The 21136-nt window shown below is 48.8% G+C and overlaps 1 long non-coding RNA gene across 3 annotated transcripts in view; it reads left to right on the top strand.

Annotated features, from left to right (window-relative positions):
• The window catches only part of LOC144162011 (uncharacterized), a 141716-nt gene that overhangs the window by 34539 nt on the left and 86041 nt on the right, over window positions 1-21136 (top strand). For all 3 annotated transcript variants that reach the window (XR_013320564.1, XR_013320565.1, XR_013320566.1), the window contains exons 2-3: window positions 15870-16021; window positions 16095-16204. This is a non-coding gene — a long non-coding RNA (uncharacterized LOC144162011). The remainder of the gene's footprint in view (window positions 1-15869; window positions 16022-16094; window positions 16205-21136) is intronic.

The following is a 21136-nucleotide window of genomic DNA, read 5'->3' as shown; positions in this document are numbered from 1 at the left end:
TGAGTCTCATTTGCTTCATGAGCGGTCTGCTCTCGTAATTTAATGCGTCCCTGCTGCGCCCGGTCTTCTGAAATTGTGGCCAGAGACTCCTTACAATCTTCACTATGGTAACAAGCTTTCCGTTCGCAACGAGTGCAATGTTTGGGGTTTCGTAAGGCTTTTTCGCATTCTACGTGTTCGATGATAAATTAGAACATGATTTCTGAGGAGAAAATTTCAGACGTTTTTCCGTATACGCAGTGTATAACGGTATTAATGGTGGTCGTTGGCGTTTCTTCACTTTGGCCGTCGCTACCCTCCGAATGCCAATGAGTTATGTCTGCATATAGCCTGTGATGAAGCCGGTGTATCTTGTTTAGTTGTGCGCGCAGTCCTATAATGGCAAGTTGGAAGTGGGAGAGGACTACGCCTTGCGTCATTCTTCTGCTCCTAAGTTTACGTTTGGCGCTCCAATTTGACTCCGCCTATAGTTATTTGCGGTGTACGGCCGGAGAGCAAGTTCTCCATGTACGTATATGTTTGTTCTCCGGGTACTAGATTTTAAAATGGTCGAAAAGGGTTTTTGGTGTGATGCTATTTAAATAGTTTTGCTTTACAATCTCTGATTTGGGATTCTCTATCTGTTATGTGATGCTTAAAATTCACCATGATATCTTGGGTAGATAATTTTGGCCTCAACCTTATCATGTTGGGAGGGGATACGCCTCTTTCATCCATATAGTTATTCAGTCGGACTGTGGATACATGCTCCATTAGCTTACCGAAGACGTTAGTGAAATTGGTCTTAGATTTTTCAGTTTTAACTTTTTACATGGTTTGGTATTGTTACATGGTTTCATTATCGTTACGTTTTGTATCGTTACGTTTCGTATCGTATCGTTTCGTGTCGTGTGGTTACGTATCGTATCGTTAAGATTCGTATCGTTGCGTTTCGTATCGTTACGTTTCGGTATCGTTATATGGTTTCGGTATCGGTAGGTGGGCTCGCTGGCTAAGCCACGAAACGGTCTAATCTACTTCTGCTCGTCATGCAGGATTTCATTTGCGGTATCTCCTGCGTGCTGGTCCCCGTTCTTCTGGGCCCAGTATCAGCCATTTACGAAAGCTACCCTTGCCCGGCAAGGCTTTTCACCTTGGACGACGACCAGCGGCTCCTTCCATCGTTGGCCGCCGCAGTTTCTACGGCGCTGGAACCTGCAAACTGGGCTCTCGAAAGGGAAATCAAGGCCACATCGTCATCGACTTCATCAAGCGAACTGTGTATAAATTGTCCCCGCCAGCCCGGCGCCACCGGCGCGCTCTCTGCGCTCGGTAGCTGTGCCACGACACGGTCTAAGCCACTTCTGTTCGCCATGCAGGTCAGTAAGCAGTAGTGCGTTTTCGCTAAAAATCAAGCAATGGATGCCTTATTCAGTTACAGAGCCTTCAGTGATGCGCTTGTGTGGGGTCTGATTGTATGAACATTGACTTTCTCTGATGCTGATGTTATCTGGTGACATCGAAACTAACCCTGGACCCCCCTCCCTAGAATAAATTATAAATGAACTTAAAAGGTTGTCTTCCGGTGAAGCCCAGCTTATTGGTGACATGCCGAGCCTAAAATGCCAGCTCCTTAACACCGATAAAGCAATTTCCGTACTAGGCAAAAGAATCGACAGCTTAGAATCACACCACCATCAGGTTCAAACACTCCGAACGGAAATAGACACCGTAACAACCATCACCTCCTAGACTGCTTGCGAGGTCTCGTAACTGCAGGCTCGGCTGGACGACGCGCACAACTGTTCCCGACGGAACAACTTGCTGTTTTACGGAATAGCGGACGACAAGCCATCTAAGACATACGTATAGTCTGGGAAGCTAATCACTGCGTTCTGCAGGGACCACTTCAAAATATCTATTGAATCAAAGGAAATTGAGGGTGCCCACTGTCTTGGTCGGCACTCGCCAGACCGGGGTTCGCCCATATCAGAAAAATTCAGCTCTTTCAAAACCAAGGAAGCTCTCCTTGCTAATGGTCCTCAACTTAAAAATACCGACTTATACCGACTTTATCATTAGGAAAGATCTCGCCGCAAGTCCGCAACGCGTGGAAGCACCTTCTCGCCTTTGCTAAAGAAAAATCGGGTCCTTTCCTTCTACGGTACGAAACATTGTTTATGGGCTCTAACTCCTACGTTTCCGACGATACAACTGGAAACGCTGAAAAAAAAATCGCAGCAAGCCCCTTCCCACCACAGATCGTAAAATGGTTCCGTTCTTGGTTACAAAGCTAATCTCTGTTTTTCGGTTATATTCACAAATATTCGCAGACTTCTTTCTAAACGCGACCACTAGTCGAACATTGTATCTTTATCCAGTAGCAGTTTACTTATACTAACCGAAACGGGGTTGACTTCTGACGTCACCGGCGGGAAAAATAGCCTCTGACCTCCAAATCGTACGGTTGATCTGTCGTTCCGCACCACAGTCGGTGTTCTAAGGTGTTTGTTACAGGCCCCCTAAAAGCAGTCCACATTTCTCTGGCGAAATTAAATGTATTTTAACCAAGCTTTCTAACGAATACTGAAATTCTTGTGTCCTTTTTTTTTGGTGACTTTAACTTTCCGAACATCGATTGGACGAATATAACCTCCTCAGCACCCAACGCAAAAGAAGCTAACGAATTTCTTTACGTCTGCCTAAACTTTAATCTAAATAAGCTAATATTCTTACCTACACGAGTCACTTCTGATACCACTAATATTCTTGAGTTAATCTTAACAACGGATCCAGGCAGCCTGTCTTCAATAACATATACAAATGAAATAAGCGACCACAAAGTCATTCAGGCTAATTTTGCTTTTGTTCCATAAATACGTCAAGCTTGCGTAAAACAATTCGACTATATGATAAGGGAAACTACGAGGCCATCATTCGCGTACTTGTTGCTTTTCTTCCTTCGTATCAAGACGGTTTTTTGGATCGATCTATTAACAAAAACTGGTTACTCTTCAAAAATAAAATGAACCGGTTAGCTGATGAATTTATCCCTAAAGTAACCTTCCGTCCCACCCGTCAAAAACTGGTTTACGGAGTCATTAAAAACTTGGAAACAAGAAGAAACACCTTTCTCGTGTCGCGAAGACTAGAAACAGCGCAGTGTTTGCGCATGGCAAAAATAGAACATCGCAGAAAAAGCATATTTAAGACAAGTGCGCACAATCAAGTACTCGTTCTTTCACATTGAGCTGCCTAAAATCCTCGCTGGTTCTCCCAAACGTTTTTAGTAAATACTAAACCCACATGACAACCCCCCTGTAATCCTTACTAACCAGTCTGGTCAAGAAGCAAGTAGTTCATAAACTGCCAATATGTTTAATGTAGCGTTTTATTCGGTCTTTACGAACAAACCTGACCATACTGAAACTGAACTGTTCTTTGTTTGTCTGGTCTGCCTGACCTTCCACCCATAAGCATAAACTTCCCTGGTATCCTGTCCTTAAAAAAAATGAAGTTGTCATCTTCTTCTGGTACGGACGAAAGAAATACAAAGCTTATAAAAAACAGAAAGCGCATATCTGCCAAATTTTTACTATTGCTGCTTTCCCAATCCCTGTCTTTGGGAATTTCGCCTTACGACTGGAAGTGTGGGAAGGTCACTTCAGTTCAGAAATCAGGTAACAGATACTGTCCGCTAAATTACCCCCCCATATCACCAACCAGTGGGTTGGAGAAACTCATGGAATATTTCACATACTCTCAAATGGTAAAGTTTCCTGATTCCAACAGCTTTTTTAATCGCTCCCAACGTGGATTTTGAAAAGGCCTTTCATGCGAAACCGAAGTAGACCTTTTCCTTTATGACCTGCATACTAACCTTGATACTAATCTACAAACAGATGCTTCCTTTCTTGACTTCACCAAGGCGTTTGCTAATGTATAGTCGCGCTCACTATGACCTACACCGCTCATTATTATTCACAGCTTTCTATGACCTTTGTCTGGCACCCAGGGTTAAAGACCAAGTGCGCATCAGGAGAAAAACGTCCTAATGAATCAAGCCTTATCCTAACGTATATGCCCACGGTCATTGTTTTGACTATATAATCGTCTGAATACTAACGAGCGGTGTAGGTCATAGTGAGCGCGACTGTACCTCTGAAGCGCCTACTAATGAAGCTTCATCAACTGAATCTGCCACCCGACGTAGTAAACTGGATTGCCCAATTTTAGACTAAGCACTGTCGTTTTGTTTCCCTTAACAATGTCCAGTCTAGCTCGCTTCCTGTAACGTCACTTGTACCGCAGGGGTCTGTCCTTCGCCAGCTTTTACTCCTAATATATACCAACGACTAGCCTATCAATTTACCATACAACATCCGCGTGTTCGCTGATGACTGTGTTATCTATCACAAAATAAATAACACTTCTGACCAAATAGCCCTACAGAATGACCTTAATAAAGTGTTACACTGGTGTAACAGCGGGGTTATGGTCCCTAATCCTAACAAATGTAAATTATTTTCCTCTCATCACCCCAAAAATCCGCTCCTATTTCCCTATGGAATCGCTAACATGCCTGTCGAAACAAGTGACTATCATATAAATGCGTTGGTGTAACCCTAACCCCTGATCTTTCCTAGCGCACGCATATCCCTAATATCATTTCATCGGCTGACCGAACACTAATATTTCTAAAACACCATCTCCGCCACTCACCCTACCACGTAAGACTTTTGGCTTACCAATCACTAGTTTGGTGCAAACTTGAGTACGCATCACCGATTTGGAGCCCTTAACAAGTTTACATGATAAACGCTAACGAAGCAGTGCAAAATCGTGCTGTTCGATTCATTCATTCTTCCTATTTATATAATATCAGCGTGTCATCCCTTAAAAATAAATCTGGTCTGTACACTCTTTCCTCTCGCCGCAGAATCACTACACTATCACTTTACCACGAGCTTTATCACAATTCTTTCAGACACCCACCTTACATCGCTCCCGCCGCACGCACTTCCCCCCGCACGGGCCATCCACTTCAAGACTCCCGACCCCGTTCTGGCACCACAACGTTTTCTGCATCTTTTTCTGCCGCGAAACTGCAGAATGGAATGGCTTTCCCCACGACATCGTTCCCATCGCCTTTCCATCACATTTTTTCAAACTGTATCCATGTACCTGTCTTGTTTAAAAATTGTGACATTTGTAACATCTCTGTACAACCCACCCCTTATGTAACAGCACCTTGTAGGGTCGTTAAGGAAATAAAGTGAAGTGAAATGAAGTGACTATTTTTGCAGCCTTCAACGTTCCGGAATATTGTCCCGTTCCCAACCTACGTTTAGGTATTTCCTGGCGGCCCCAATGGCTTCATTGTAGTGGCTTGTTAATGTTCCATTTGTGCTTCCCGGTGAACCAGCTGCGGATTTTGTGCCTCCTTTTTAACAGCCGCACTTCGGATACCGCATCCAGTGAGCCGAAGTATTGGTTCATGTGCCTACCGTGTGATGCGTTGCTTTTTGTATGGGGTCCGCCTACGTACGTCTTCTATTCCCTGTACAACGTCTTTTTAGGTACCCGGATACGTATGAATGAGTTTCGTCAGTTTTTGCCTTTGGGTTGTTTTGCTTCAGTAAAACATGTTACTGGGCGAGTTGGTTTATTATCAGGGAGCGAATATTTAGAGCAATTAATCAAACACGGCGAACAGACATAACGGGAAACGAAACGCCCGTCCTCTTCGGTTCGCCGGCCGTGTCTTTACTGCTAAGTGATGTTTCCGTAACAGTGGTTTCGCTGCTTTCCGGATCAAGTTAGTACAGATCCGCTTGGCTATACGAGGGCGCATGGTTATGTTGATGCTGGCAGGCGGCAGCGGTGTCCGCATACACCACCCTTGGGTTCTCGAAAATCACGCACGCTCAGAAACATGCATTGTTGCGCTCCGTTAAGCGAAATTATAAAAGTCCTGTTCAAGGGCGGCCTGGAATTGTCTGTCTTTTCAGTTTCTCGCGGTGTGCGTATGCAATACAAGACAATATAATGCGGCCGCAAAATGTGGCCCAAGAATATAGAAAGCACTGCAGAAATTATAAGGTCTTTTATTCCATAGGCCCGCTATGAGACACCGGGCGGTCAGGCAATACTATTTCACTCGTGATCTTGACTTTCATAATTGCAATTTACGGGGTGGCAAAGGGATGTCAACAGACGTACGTGGCTTCCTCTGACGCAAAAGCGGCGGATTCAGTCATCGCTGCCGGCTGCGAGCGGCAACGTAACCAGGGCCCCCGTATAGCCCAGAGCTGCCCTTGGAATGTGTTACACCCGGGCTGACACGACAGCAGAGCGACGATTAAACATATTATTTAGGTCAACGGGGACAGTGCGAACGCACTCGCAACACTCCTCTCCACGGTACCCATTTGAGCTCCTACGCGACGCAGCGATCCAATTCTGCGAACTCTTCCGAGCTTCGTTTACTGCTGCGCGGACCTGTACCTCAAGAAGTCCCGCATACCCCTATCTGTAATGTCACGCAATTATACTTGTGTTCCCAGCTTTGTCTGGATATATTATTCCTGCAATTTGTGAAGGCCTTACTGATAAAAGTTAGTCTTGTCCGTATACTTTTGTTGTGTATTTGTGGTTTCAGGCATTTCTCTGATTTATTGATTGTGGGGTTTTGTCTTCCGACGCTAAACAGGCCATGAGGCGCCATAGTGGAGTGTTCTGGATTATTTTGTCCACCTGAGGAACTTTAATGTGCGCCGAAATCTAGAACACACGGGAGTTTTCGCTTTTTGCCTCCGTTAGAATAGCGCCCGCTGGGGCCGGAAATGGAACCCACGTCCTTAGGCTCAGCACCACAGCGCCATAGCCACTAAGCCCTCGCGGCGGTTGTTTAAAGCGTTTTTCTGCACCGCATTTTGCTTCCCACGTTTGTATCAGCCTGCTGTCCATCGTTTTGAGTTCTGCTTCCTGTGGGGGGTTTTAGTTGCTTTCCTACGCCTCGATTAAGTTTTTGTGTTGCCCGGGTATATGGCGTCTGTCTCTTCCCGTGTTTCTTGCTCTTTGATTTTGCGAAAAAAGTCCCAGTCTAGTATCTTGATTGCTCTGTACTTATTTTGGGAGGGTATCGTGAACAGCTATAGCTACGATATTCTTATCGCTGCCTAGATTTGCTAATGTGTTCTGCCATGTATCACCGGTAACGTTTTTAAATAAGGGGAGGTCGGGTGTGGTGTGGCTTATTTATTGCTTGTTTTTACTGCCGGCCACGCCCGGCTGTGTTATCTGCGTTCCAAGCAAAGCGGGTCTATCATTCTTTATTTTTATGCCGCATGGGCTATCACATTCAGATAAGCGAACTGTGTCGCCCTAACGTCGTTAGCCCAGAACAATCATCTGTGATTTACAATGTTCTGGATGTGAATCGACGTTTCCAGAAACACTCGCGCCGAAAGATAAAAAAACCTGCACAGCAGACGCCTCGGCATTCGATTATGCGATGCTCGCCGATGCAAGTCACTTTGTTGACCGCTGCTTCGCCGCCTGTGTATACTTTTGAGTTGTTAGGGGAGCACAAGTTCGCTCCAATAAATTTGTTTCTCCTTCAAGACACGTGCTTCGTCCTTGGCTTCGTGACATCTGGTGGAGGTGCGGGGTACTCACCCTTTATGCTCTCTACGACATCTGGAAGCCGCCAAGCCAGCCCAACCAGAGAAAGCCGCCGACTGCAAGGATTGCTACCCGAGTTAGGTTTCACGCCAGAAGGGCCCAAGAGAAGGAACGCTGCAACCAACACCAAGGTGCCAAACAACGTCGCCAATCGTCCTGCAGCAGCCCCGGGAACCGCCATCGTTCCGGGGAGCTCCCGCTGAAGACCCCGAAGAATGGTTGGAGTAACTGGAGCGCGTCCGCATCTTCAACAGGTGGGACGCCGAAGAAACTTTCCGGCAGGCCTTCTTTTACTTAGAAGATGCTGCTCGAACTTGGTTCGAGAACCATGAGAGTTCTTTGACCGACTGGACTCAATTAAGAAGGGAGTTCCTTAAGACCTTCACTACCGTTGTGAGAAAAGAGCGACAGTAGAAAGGACACTTGGGCTAGTTGGTAGCTGTTCATGTTGAAGGTGGAAGCGCTCATAAAACAGGGACGAAAATAGAAAGAACAAAGACGACACGGCGCTAACTCGCAACTATTTGTTTATTAAAAAGAAACACAAATATATACTTTCAACATCTTACGTGGTGCGTTCATCTCGCCCAAGATAAAACCATGAAAGCGGTTTTTCGGATTGTTATGGCTTCGCTGTTGTAATGCCCTTACCCTTATTGGTCGAGTGTACACCCGTATGTATCTAATCCTGTTAAGAAGTGAATTTCATGGTTTTATCTTGGGCAAGATGAACGAACCACGTGAGATGTTGGAAGTATATATTTGTGTTTCTTTTCAATAAACAAATAGTTGCGAGTTAGCGCCGTGTCGTTTTTGTTCTTTCTACTTTCGTCCCTGTTTTGTGGGCGCTTCCACCTTCAAGAAGAAAAGAGCGAGCTGCGCTTTTGCTTGAAACTCGAACGCAGCACCCCAACGAAGGTGTCGTGATCTTCGTTGAGAAGATGAAGCGACTTTTTCACCGTGCGGACCCCGAAATGACCGAAGAAAAGAAGCTCAGGGTTCTAATGCGAGGAGTGAAGCAAGAGCTTTTTGCTTGTCTAGTCCGTAACCCGCCGAAGACGGTGGCTGAATTCGCGTCTGAGGCGGCCGCGATGGAGAAGACGCTAGAAATTCGAACGAGGCAGTACACCGCCCTGTCAACGCGCTGTTCTCGGAGACCATCGGTGCCGCAACTGGAAGCTCCGATACGTTGCGCGAGACCATTCGAGCAGTGGTCAAAGAGGAGCTTCAGAAGCTTTTCCCGACAACGCCGCAACCTCAAGTGCCTTCTCTGACTGACGTCATCCGTGAAGAGGTTCAACAGGCGCTGGGAACTCCTATGCCTTCAGAACCACCCTGTCAGTCCCAAGCGCTGACCTACTCCGCCGCTCTTCGTCTACCCCGCCCTGCTCCAACCCGTCGTCAAGAGGCCCAGCCATACCGCCGTCCAATGCCGCCCGCCCGACGCCCTGTAGACCAATACCAGACGCCAAGGAAGACCGACGTGTGGCGAACGCCCGATAATCGCCCGCTGTGCTACCACTGCGGAGAGGTCGACCACATCTACCGTCGCTGCCCTTACAAGAGGCTCGGTCTGCGAGGATTCTCCGTCGACGCACCACGCCCCCGACCCGGCCAGCGCCCTACTGAGATCGACGAATACCTGCCCAACACAAACCGAGGACCTGCCCGCTTCAACCGTTCGCCGTCCCCCTACCGGTACCAGTCGCCAAACCGCCATAACACCGCTGACTTCTCACGTGGAAGGTCCCCCAGCCCACGCGGGGGAAACTAAAAGCAGCAACTTCTGGAGGTGAAGTTGCAGAACGGCGAAAAAACGAAAACCCTCCAACGACGCATGGCCGCACCGAACACCGTACCTGCAGCCCAACGACTCGATCTAACCCGGACGTGACTCCCGAACCCGACGACGACACGACGCGACGCGTACCCGAAACTACAGAGCCGGCCGCTGAGAAGATGGCGAGAATGACGATGCATGGTGCCCGACCATCAACACGCACAAGCCGAGATACCACGCCCCGACGGACCAGAATCTCGAGGAAAGCGGCGTCCAACGTCCAGTTGTCCATCGACGGCTTCGACGTAGTCACCCTCATCGACACGGGAGCCGACTACTCGGTAATGAGCGGCTCATTCGCGTCGAAGCTGGAGAAAGTTACGACAACATGGGACGGTCCGCATATACGCACAGCAGGAGGCCATCTCGTAACGCCAAGTGGAACGTGCACATCACGCGTCACCATAGGCGGCGCCGCGTACCCTGCTGAGTTCGTTATTTTGCCTAACTGCCCCCGAGACGTAATTCTCGGAATGGACTTTTTGACGGAAAACGGCGCAATAATTGATCTGCAGACCAAGTCGATAACTTTTTCCTCCGATCACTCTACGACGCCGCATCCGAACCCCGATCACCGCGCTGCTGTCAGGATCGCCGACGATCACATCACCCTGCCACCCCGCACAAGCTTGATGATCGCCATCTACTGTGAGGATGCTGCTTCTGACATCGACGCTATCGTAGAGAGTGATCGAAGGTTGCTTCTCCACCGCGGTGTCTCCGTCGCAAGAGGCATTGCGCATTTTAGGCAACACCAATCTCACGTTTTGGTCACTAATTTCACCGAAGAGTACCAGCATTTAAACAAGGGAGCTGCAATTGCGTTCCTCGAAGAAACGCAAGAAGCAAGTGACGTGATCGCGGTCGCCGACTTTGAACGCACACCCGATGACACCTTCAAGCTTCCGCAGCCCTTCGACGTGAATCTGGCGCTACCGCAAGAACAACGGAACAAATCAAATTATTGGCTTTGCTGCGTCACTACAGCGAGTGTTTTTCGTCGAGTTCAAAATTACGTCAGACACCCCTAGCGACGCACCGTATTATAACTGAAGATGGAGCCCGACCTACCCGGCAGTCACCATACCGCGTCTCTTCCCACGAACGGGAAGCCATCCGGACTCAAGTCGACGACATGCTCAGCGACGACATTATACTGCCATCAAAAAGCCCCAGGGCTGCGCCGGTCGTACTCGTAAAGAAAAAAGACGGCACATTAAGGTTCTGCGTTGACTACCGGCGACTAAACAAAATCACCAAAAAGGACGTGTATCCCCTGCCACGAATCGACGGCGCCCTTGACCACCTCTGCCATGCCACGTACTTCTCATCGATGGATTTGAAGACCGGCTACTGGCAAATTGAAGTGGACGAGAGAGACCGAGAGAAGACTGCGTTTATAACCCCGGACGGCCTATACGAGTTCAAGGTGATGGTGCCTTTTGGGCTGTGCACGGCGCCAGCAACGTTTCAAAGAGTCATTGACACTGTGCTAGCTGGCCTGAAGTGGCAGACTTGCCTCGTATACCTCGACGACGTTGTGGTATTTGCCCGGAATTTCGACGAACACCTTGCAAGGTTGGAGTCTGTACCCGAGGTCATTCGTACATCGCGGTTAACGCTGAAGCCTGAAAAGTGTCGTTTCGCGTATGAGGAGCTGAAGTTCTTGGGCCACGTCGTCAACGCCGCGGGAGTCCTACCTGACCCGCCAAAAACTTCGGCCATTGCGAACTTCCCAAGGCCGAAAGACAAGAAGAGCGTGCGAAGATTTCTCGGACTGCGCATACTACCTGCGCTTCGTCGCAAACTTCACCAGCATTGCAGATCCACTCACACGGTTGACGAAAGATAGCACGCCTTTTAGCTGGGAAAACGACCAAGAAAAGGCATTCTGCGAGATGCAAAAACGCCTGCAAAGCCCTCCCGTGCTCGCTCAGTTCGACGAAAACGCCGAAACAGAAATGCACATCGACGCCAGCGATATAGGCTTGGGTGCCGTTCTCGTCCAAAAGCAAAGCGGTAGCGAAAAAGTAATCGCCTTTGCCAGCCGTGGTCTGTCGAAGAAGGAGAAAAATTACTCAGCCTCTGAAAAACAGTGCCTCGCAATTATATGGGCCATTTCAAAATTTCGCAAATACGTATATGATAGACCATTCAAGGTTGTCACAGACTACCATGCGCTGTGTTGGCTCGCCAATTTGAAGGACCCCTCTGGCCGTCTTGGGCGGTGGAGTTTGCGCCTGCAAGAGTTCGACGTTACAATCGTCTACAAATCCGGCAGGAAACAATCCGACGCCGACTGCCTGTCCCGCGCCCCCGTTGACCCGCCACCACTAGACTCCGATGAAGAAAGCGCGTTCTTCGGAGTCGTTACGGAGAGCGACCTAGTCGCCCAGCAGCGTGCCGACCCCGGCTTGCGCGTCATAATCGACTACCTCGAAGGACGAAATGTCGCCGTGCCTAGGACGTTCAAGCGGAACTTGCCAGCATTCAGCCTCAAAAATTCCGTCCCCTTGAAGAAGAATTTCAGGCACGGAATCAGAACGCATTACCTACTTGTCATCCCTGCAGAACTACGTGACGAAATTTTGGAAGCATGCCACGACGACCCGTCTTCTGGACATCGCGGCGCAGCTCGCACTATTCAAAAAATCAAGGTGAAGTACTTCTGGCCCCGCCTTACATCCGATGTCGCCCACTACGTTCGGAGTTGCCGTGACTGCCAGCGACGAAAAACACCGCCGACAAGACCCGCCGGCTTTCTGCAGCCGATCGCCGTCCCGTCGAGGCCCTTTCAACAGATTGGAATGGACCTTCTAGGCCCGTTCTCTACGTCACAATCACAGAACAAGTGGATTGTCGTGGCGACAGACTACATGACGCGCTACACAGAGACCGCCGCTCTTCCGAGGGGCACTGCACAGGAAGTCGCAAAGTTCTGCATAGGCCAAATCGTGCTGCGACATGGAGCCCCGGAAGTCCTAATCACGGACCGCGGAACAGCCTTTAATGGGGAGCTGATGCAAGGAATATTACGCTACAGCAACACGGATCACAGAAGATTGACGGCGTAGCACCACCAAACGAACGGACTAACAGAACGTCTGAACAAGACAATCGCAGATATGCTGTCAATGTACGTTGATGTTGAACACAAGACTTGGGACGAAGTGCTCCCGTATGTCAGGTTTGCCTACAACACGGCTATCCAGGAGACGACGCAGCTGACGCCGTTCGAGCTTGTCTACTGAAGACGGCCAACTACGATGCTCGACGCCATGCTTCCGCACGTAGAAGACGACGACCTCAACACCGACGTCCAAGGATACCTTCAGCGTGCGGAGGAGGCCCGCCAGCTGGCTCGAGTTCGTACAACGCGTCAGCAGCTCGTGGATGCCGTGGGCTACAACCTGCGACGCCGAGACGCCGAGTACTACCCAGGGGACCATGTTTGGGTTTGGACTCCCATCCGACGACGCGGACTCAGTGAGAAGCTTCTGCGACGATATTTCGGACCCTACCGAATTCTACGACGTGTCGGCCAACTTACCCACGAGGTGATCCCCGATGGTGATTCCGGAACATCACGACGACGCACGCGGCCCGAAGTCGTCCACGTGGTTCGCTTGAAACCTTACTATGCAAGATGACGGACTTTTTTTGTTGTTGTTGTTTGTTCGGACTGTCTTCTATTTTAGCATCGGGTCGAAGCACTCTTAGAGGGGGGGGGTAATGCCGTGAACCATGTATGGGCTTGCTTATTTATTGTTTGTTTTTACTGCCGGCCAGACCCGGATATGTATCTGTGTTCCAAGGAAAGCACGTCTTTCATTCTTTATTTTTATGCCGCACTGGCTATCACATTCAGATAAGCGAACTGGTTCGCCCTAATGTCGTTAGCCCAGAATAATCGCCTGTGATCTACAATGTTCTGGATGTGAATCGACGTTTCCAGAAACACTCGCGCTGAAAGATAAAAAGCCTGCAGAGCAGACGCCTCGGCATTCGATTCTGCGACGCTCGCCGATGCAAGTCACTTTGTTGACCGCTGCTTCGCCGCCTGTGTATACTTTTAAATTGTTGTGGGGGGGCACAAGTTCGCTCCAATAAACTTGTTTGTCCTTCAAGACAAGTGCATCGTCCTTTGCTTTGTGACAATATGCCCTGTTCTGGTGGCAGAAATTGATGGGTCCGCTCCTTGTGTCAGTCGTTCTCGTTGCACGTCTAAGCATGCCTTGCGGCCTTTAATGGTTCCCTTGTAAGCACAGACGGTATACGGTGCTCTAAAAGTGACAGACCAATATAAGCGCAAGTGTTTGTCTGCTGTACGGTCCTTACAGTCTCTTCGCTGCCCCTTTCTTACAAAGATACAAGTGCCTCGTTTTTGGTTATCGTCAGCGTTTTGAAGCAGAGTATTCCATAATTAAAATTACCTTTGTGACTGCTATATACATTAAAAATATATATTCTGCCTTCATTCTATCGCGATAGAGTGATGTAGGTCAGGACGTGATCCGTGTTCGTGACGCCAGTATTGCGTGCATGACTGCCTGGTTTTTCTTGACAAGCGTTGCAGCGAGCGGGGTCTAGTCAGACATTGAAGAAAGATTTTTGCCCCTATAACTTAGCAGGTTCACCTATTTCATGTAGGGCAATCATGTCTGGAGCCTCCTTGATGTCTACGAATTGCTGCAGGTTTCCTTGGGTTCGGTCGTACCCTCGGTAATTCCAATGTCAAATTTTGTACTCACAAGGGGGAGCCATACGTGGTGACCTGGCTCTCGTGCAGTTTGTTAGTTTCCGCCATTGCAGCTCTGTCAAACCCTTTGAGTGTTGTTTCGATCGGGCCACTTACCGGGGTTTCGTGTCTCTTTGAGCATTGCCTAGTGTCGTTCCTCGACTGATTTTATCCGCAAGCTGTGAGAATATGCAAGAGAATTGTTGGCACGTGGTTTTAGTCAGTTCTGAAAATATTCGTTCGACTTTATTTCGAAATTCCAAGGAGGTCAAGTTGTCTATGTTCAGCGTTTCTCCGCCATTTCGTTTGTAGGCAGCGCAGTGCAATCTTTCTTACCGTTAGGAGGCGTGGTAGCAAAAGCTTGGAAAGACACCGGGGCCCTAGACTGTTAGGGCCTTTTGATTCATTTGTTTATTTTCTTAGTTTCTTCTGTTTGCATAGCGCTTTCGAGAGTATAGTTTGCGCTATGAGTGTTTCATTTTGGGCTAATTCCTTGTGTATGGGCAACCCGCGAACGCTCGATGTGGTAATGCCGGACACCGTATCTGCCCAGCTGACGTTTGATCTGTTGTCTTCATTTTATAACGAGGATGTTTCACGGGTGGGTGGTTGCGCCCTTGCTCCTTGAGTCAAACGGAGATCTGAACGCAGGTCTGGGCTTTGACCTTGACTGTGATGTTCGCTTGGATTCCACCGGAGACTTGCATTTGGACCTGGATCGGTGTCTTCATTCTTTTGTCCTTGAGGGGAGTCTTGAAACGGAGTTAGAGCGAGTCCTGATGTCTCCATTGTTGGGTTTATAAGCCCCTTGTCTTTCTTTTAGTATTGCCAGCTAATTCTGGAAATTTAATTTTAGATGCAGATCATCTGATTCACTCGCCTTGTCCCTCCGGCGTCGTCGTCGTCGTCGTCGTCGTCGGCGTTGTCCGCCCCTCCCCCATTCTCCTCGCCGCGCCAGATGCGCTCTCCGCCGCTCACCCCCTCTCCTCTCCAGCGGTTTAGAGGGGTCTTGTGGCGCACCTTATACGTGAGGGACCAGTCTTTGCGCAGAGGAGTGGAGGGGCAGGAGAGGCGATGGGTCTAGACCGGGTTCGCCGACACGACCGGGTTGGAAGGCGTTGTTAAGGTAAAAGTAATGGTCTACTTGCCGTTTTTTCGCTGTCCATGAAGGTCGATGAGCTTCCGCAGCACTAGACTAATCATAAGGAAACAAGCTTTTTGTACAGAGTTGTTGCTGTAAGTAATATGTTTTCGGGGTGTTCCTGACATTTATCTTATATTCGATAAAATTGAACGTTGTGCGGTGTTTTTCGTTAATATTTATTGTTGTTATGCTCAATGTTTTGTTAATAACAAATGTTGTTATACATGTTTTGTTAATTCCAAATTACGGAACCGATACGCACAAGCAACGAGGGTCGCAGACAGCCCAAGCCTACCTGTTCGTATGATGCCAGAGCCAGTGTGTTCCCGACGACCAGCACCTATTCTAACGTTTAAGCCACATATGTACGTAGTGGCGCTCGTGCTAATAAAGCTGGTCGAAGCTGAGAAGTTTGATGTCGTTCTTGACTTCGCGAAAAACTCAACAAAATACAGTGAATTATACATCCGTGCACTCTCTAGTTTCTTCGCAGCTCACGGTATATTTGGAATGTTGAGACCACTACTGATCAGGTAACACGTGCCGAAGATCGTCCTTTCAAATATGATCTAATAAATGATGCGGGGCATGTTTTTGCGAACTTCACAAGAGTCTACATTGAAAAACCGCTTGGGTAAGTGCGTCTTCTGCACAAATTTCAAAGTATTTTTTTTAATGAGCTGCGAATATTTTCTTCAAATTCACAGTGCAGCGGCAACAACAGGGGAGGAGATCCCTGTTGAGCTAAGAGGAAAATTTCTTGACAAGGATTATGGAGCGCCAACAATGATGCTGGTAACGGTGGTAACGGAAAAAGGTGATGTGCGCACATCTTCCAGTCATACAGTCAACCTTTTGCGAACTGAAGAGTTAAGGGGTCATGCGCAATGCGGAGTATATTGCCAGTGAATGTGGTTGCCCTTCTTCCTTCTGTCTTATGCTTGTTGATTACCTAAGCCACCTTGTACACCCCGTTTGAGGAACTGGTATGGCGGCCATCTCTTAGCAGTTTCTTGACGCACTCTTTTCTTACACCGTCCCCGTCCCTTCCTTGGCGCCCTCAATTAGTCTGGAGAGAAACATAAGCAACTATAATTCATGTTTAGAGCGTGAGGCGTGCTTCCCCTCAGCAGGCCACCTAACCCGGGCTGACGGGACTACCTTCGTCCGGCTCCAAACAATTTTTTTATCGCGCTAGTTACCACAGGGCATCAGATGCATCAACAATATCAGTATACGGTGTTAAGCGCATGTAAAGGTGAGTTTTATATATACACGCTGTCTCCCTCGAGTAGCCTGTGTGGAATACCTGTCGATTATCAGCCAAGGTAGTGGGGCAATACATTGATTGATTGTACGGTTTAACGCGCCGACGCAGCGCAGGCGATGAGGCGCGCCGTAGTAGAGGGCTTCTGATTAATTTCGACCTCATTGGGATGTTTAGCGTGCGCCAAAATCTCGTACACACGGGCGTTTTTGCTTTTCGCCTCCATCAGAAAAGCGGCCGCCGCGGCCGGTAATCGAAGCCGCAACCTCGTACTCAGCAATGCCTTAGCCACTGAGCCACCACGGCGGCTAGCGGGGCAATACAACGACGAGGGCCTAGGGCACATGAGCCATCATGGCAGGGGACTAGCTCTGCCAAAACCGACGGAAGTGGTGCGTCCATAACATAAGAGCATGTCTACTTTATAGAAGGCATAGCAGGGAAAGTAGGCGCGCGACGATGATGCTATTGTCCACCGCTTCTTGCGCATGCGCATAGTGGCCATCTGGTGTGTCGATATTCTACTGCGTTGCACAAATACATGTTATATGCCCGAGAGGCCGGTGGTTGGTTGCCTGTGGATGATGCCATGACGGTGGCTCAAGTGCACGTGCTATCAGAGGTAATACGTGGTCATACAAGTGCGCTAGGGATGCATCGGGAGGAATCGAATAAATTATTAGAAGACGCACCGATGAAGTTAGTTCAACGTGCTATTTTTTTCCTTAGTTTAAAGGGTCGCTGTACACGTCATGCGAGGGTTCTCGCTGATCGCTGAATCCCTTCCCTGTTCGCGGTTTCCAAGCTATCGCAGTCGCGCAAAGTCAGATGGCGGAGCTTGGCTTGGTAAACTATTTTAGGCTGAACAACTGCCCGCACTACTACACGCAACACAAGGGAACACCAATTCGCTGAATTGTGGCCGATGCTGAGGAACAAATGTAGCATGCTGGCAGCCTTCTCTGGAGTAGAATGGAGCAAGGAAGCTGCCCAACCTGCTGGGCTTATTTACAACCCAATGCACACATATGATCAGCAGTATCTAGAGATTCGCCATTCGGAAATAGGCAGATAGGCGACTGCGACAGCCCGCCTCGGCCCCAGGATCGGGGATTGACATCAAGGTAGTCTTTGTAGGGGACCGATGCAGTCCATCAATTGAGCAGCACTGTGAAGTAGTGACCCAAACAACCTGTAGACCTGCTTGTTGCCGGTGCAGTTCATTGTTTACAGACCATGCAGCCACATCGTCTGCCTAGACGGAGTAGAAAGCGTATTGTATTTCAGCCAGCTGCCATGTCAAACGTAAGAGTGCGTGTTGAATAGCACAGGAGAGAGCTATGCGCCCTGAGGTACGCTATGCTCTGAATCAAAGTGTCCCACACGCTGCTTTCCTAAGCGTATCTGAAAATAGCGGCTCTGCAGAAAAGACCCCAATAAGCGGCACACTGCTGGTGGAAGGAGGAACCACTGTGGAATAGTGGTTATTGAAGAGTGGCTTATGGTGTCATAAGCTTTTTTGACTTCTATGCCAGGATCTCGGTGATCTTGCTGGATCTACCACTTAAAAACACCATAGCTGAGAGGTAGTATATGCCGTATCCTGTGCCCAGGTCCGTATGGAACCCAATCTGAGCCGCGTGGTACCATCTGTATTGTTCTATCCCGCGTGTGAGGTGCGTGGCACTGGCTGGTAAATTTGTTAAATGAGCTTAATGAGGGCCGATTTCATGCAATCGGCTAGTGATTGCTTAGCTGGTCAGGAGGCTTCTAAGGATTTGGAATAGGGCAACTTCGGCGTTCTTCAAGGTCACCTTAACGTCACCAGAGGCCCAGACAGTGTTCAGACGGGTAGCCTTTCTAAGCTTGGTCCGTCGATGTTCTTACACTATTCATAAAGGACTCCGCCGTGGTCTGTTTAGGTGCGTACATTCGCCATCGCAATCATCGCCCGAAGAATAAGCCATGGTGCATGGTGCCTGAATTTCGTGAAGGTATTCATCACTGGGAGGCGAACCAGCCTCTGGTGGCAGAGTAGGTGAGCAGGCAAATGCGGCTGCAGCATAGTCGTAAGTTGGGAAGAACTCGTTAGTCACATGTGCAGCAAACTGACGTGTGGTACGTCCAAACACGAGTCACGCACTGGCTGCCGGGTCTGGGGGGCGACTCCCGTGTTCTACGACGAAGGCGTGGTGGTAGAGTAAGGCCCTAATGAGGCACACCAATCCAGCCACCACTGCCGACATAGCAACCCCAGGAGGAAGGCACGCCGCAGATACATCAGAGGTGTCTTCCCAAGGTCATGTGTTCAGACCCCTTTGAAGCATGCCCTATTCTATACCACAGCATCTGTGTCGCTATGGACCTGTTACAAACCAAGCCGATCTTAAGTTGATGAGGATGAGGTAATGATCACTGCCCCAGATATCCGGCACCCGGTCCCAGGGAACAGCATGCGCTCCAAGCCACCCCGAAAAGTTCGGGGAGTGTGATGGGCTGCGCGGGTGGCCTCGTCGACAGTATGAAGGGTCGACGGAATTTAGAAGCACAAAATGCGCACCAGTGTATGTGCCCTACTCCAAACGCCGTTATGCGCTTGAGTGGGGGTATCCCCAAGTCGGATGCGGCGTGTTGAGACCTCTCCAACCAGCGTGGCGCACCCCGGTGCCGCGAAAAATATTTTCAATCCAACTGAGGCGCAAAACCAGGATACACCCGTTGTATGTGTGCACGTAGCTCTACACGAATATTATATCAGTTTGACGGGGGCGCACTAACATGGCTAATTTAATCTGAGTCTGCGGTAACAACAGGTGACATACACTGCAGCCTTACCTGGAGGTTCTTTCACAGTGCAACACCGACGATCCGGAATAGTGAGCGAGGTGTAGGAGCTGAATGCGGGAAGACTCGGAAGAGAGTTGAGAGTTGGCCTCTTCCATGAGCAGAGCCCAAACAGGGAGACTTCCGATAAGTTTACGGTAGCGTTGTATACGGTACCGTACTGTTGCGTTGCATGGTCGCATTCACGCACAGCAAGCGTACTGCACTGGCGTTGCTATAACTTCCGCGGCGCGCCTAGCTCTACGGGTAAAACATGCAGGCCTCCACCCTGGTGGGGCAGGGACCCGCACTTTCGTACCTTTATAGTACCCACCGTTGCGCCATCTACCCCACTTTATGCCCCTCCACCAGCTTATTTTGCCTCTCCCCTGCACCCCCTACCACAGTGCCAACACACCCAATCCCTGGGCGGACCAGCTGGTGAGTGCCGAGCTTGCGTGGCCACCGGCTGGTGGTGAATAGCGGGATGGCCACTGCAGCTGAGGCCTATCCGTGCTATTAGGCCACTCACCTGGTGTGCGGAGCAACATGAGGGCTTCGTCGACATAGGAGTTTCTAATTTCTCAGAACAGAGTGTCTCATAGTTATACCTACGGAGGTAACTCGAGGTGGGGTCACGTTCATCCTTAAAAATCAGTGGTAGTGTGTCAATAAAATTGATGGCATGTGGTTATTATATTGTGCGAGTATTTGGTTTTATCGCTTCTAAAGCGTTTATAGGTAGGGAATTCTTGCATTAGACTAGCTATAGAACCTTGATAATGCCCTGCCTACGATAAAATTGGTAGTTGCACAGGTCACTCGCTCCTGAGTGTAATGATGGACAATATTATGGCGTCTTTGCAACTCACTCGGGTGGCGCCGAACGAGCAATTTTTGTACGTCTCAACGTCACTGGCTGTGACGATGCTTCCACCGGCAGCTTGTGTGATTCCGACAGGCATTATACCATTCCATGAATTTTCCTATTTGATCTGCCGTCGTATTCATGTGCTCGGGATACAATATTTTGTATCCGGACTTGCAGCCGCGAAAGAAAACATAGCTTCTGCAACCCTCAACCTGCAGTGTGGTGGTAAGCAGCAGGCGGCAGCAATTTGCGTTTTGTTCTTCAACCCTGATGATTTCACCTATAATTTTCAGGATATATTTTGCTGAAACAAAATAAAGTAAACATGTTTTAGTCGTACTCCACACGAGGCAGGTGAATCATCGGTAACAGGAAGTAAATTTTTGTTGCGGAAGAGTAAAATGTAAAGCGTATTGCTTGGAATTGAGAAAGGCGACACTTATGACTACATTTGGGAGAAAGGGGACCGTAGAAAGAAATCTACGGATAGACGGAGAGATGGCGGAGAGTCAGAATGACTAAACTTTATTTGGCAAAGAGAGGCAGCTCTCACTTAGTGCCTATTCTTTCACGTATTATGGAATATCAATATTACTCCGCCATTTACCATCAATTTGACTGCGCTTGGAGTTTTTACTTGAGGTATATAAAAATAGCAAAGCCGGTCGATGTGAGCTAAATTTGTAACACATTGAAGTGTTGGATGCCAAGGGAACTCTATGAGTTTGCGTACAGTGCGATCATGACTGGTATTTTATTGCCGTAATAAATTGGCACAGTGTAAATGT

The sequence above is a fragment of the Haemaphysalis longicornis genome, unplaced genomic scaffold (genome assembly GCF_048455015.1).
Source record: "Haemaphysalis longicornis isolate Haplotype H1 unplaced genomic scaffold, Haemaphysalis longicornis Haplotype H1 scaffold_12, whole genome shotgun sequence".
NCBI lineage: Eukaryota > Metazoa > Arthropoda > Arachnida > Ixodida > Ixodidae > Haemaphysalis > Haemaphysalis longicornis.
The sequence above is the reverse complement of the archived record's forward strand: the minus strand, read 5'-3'. Positions and strand labels throughout refer to the sequence as shown.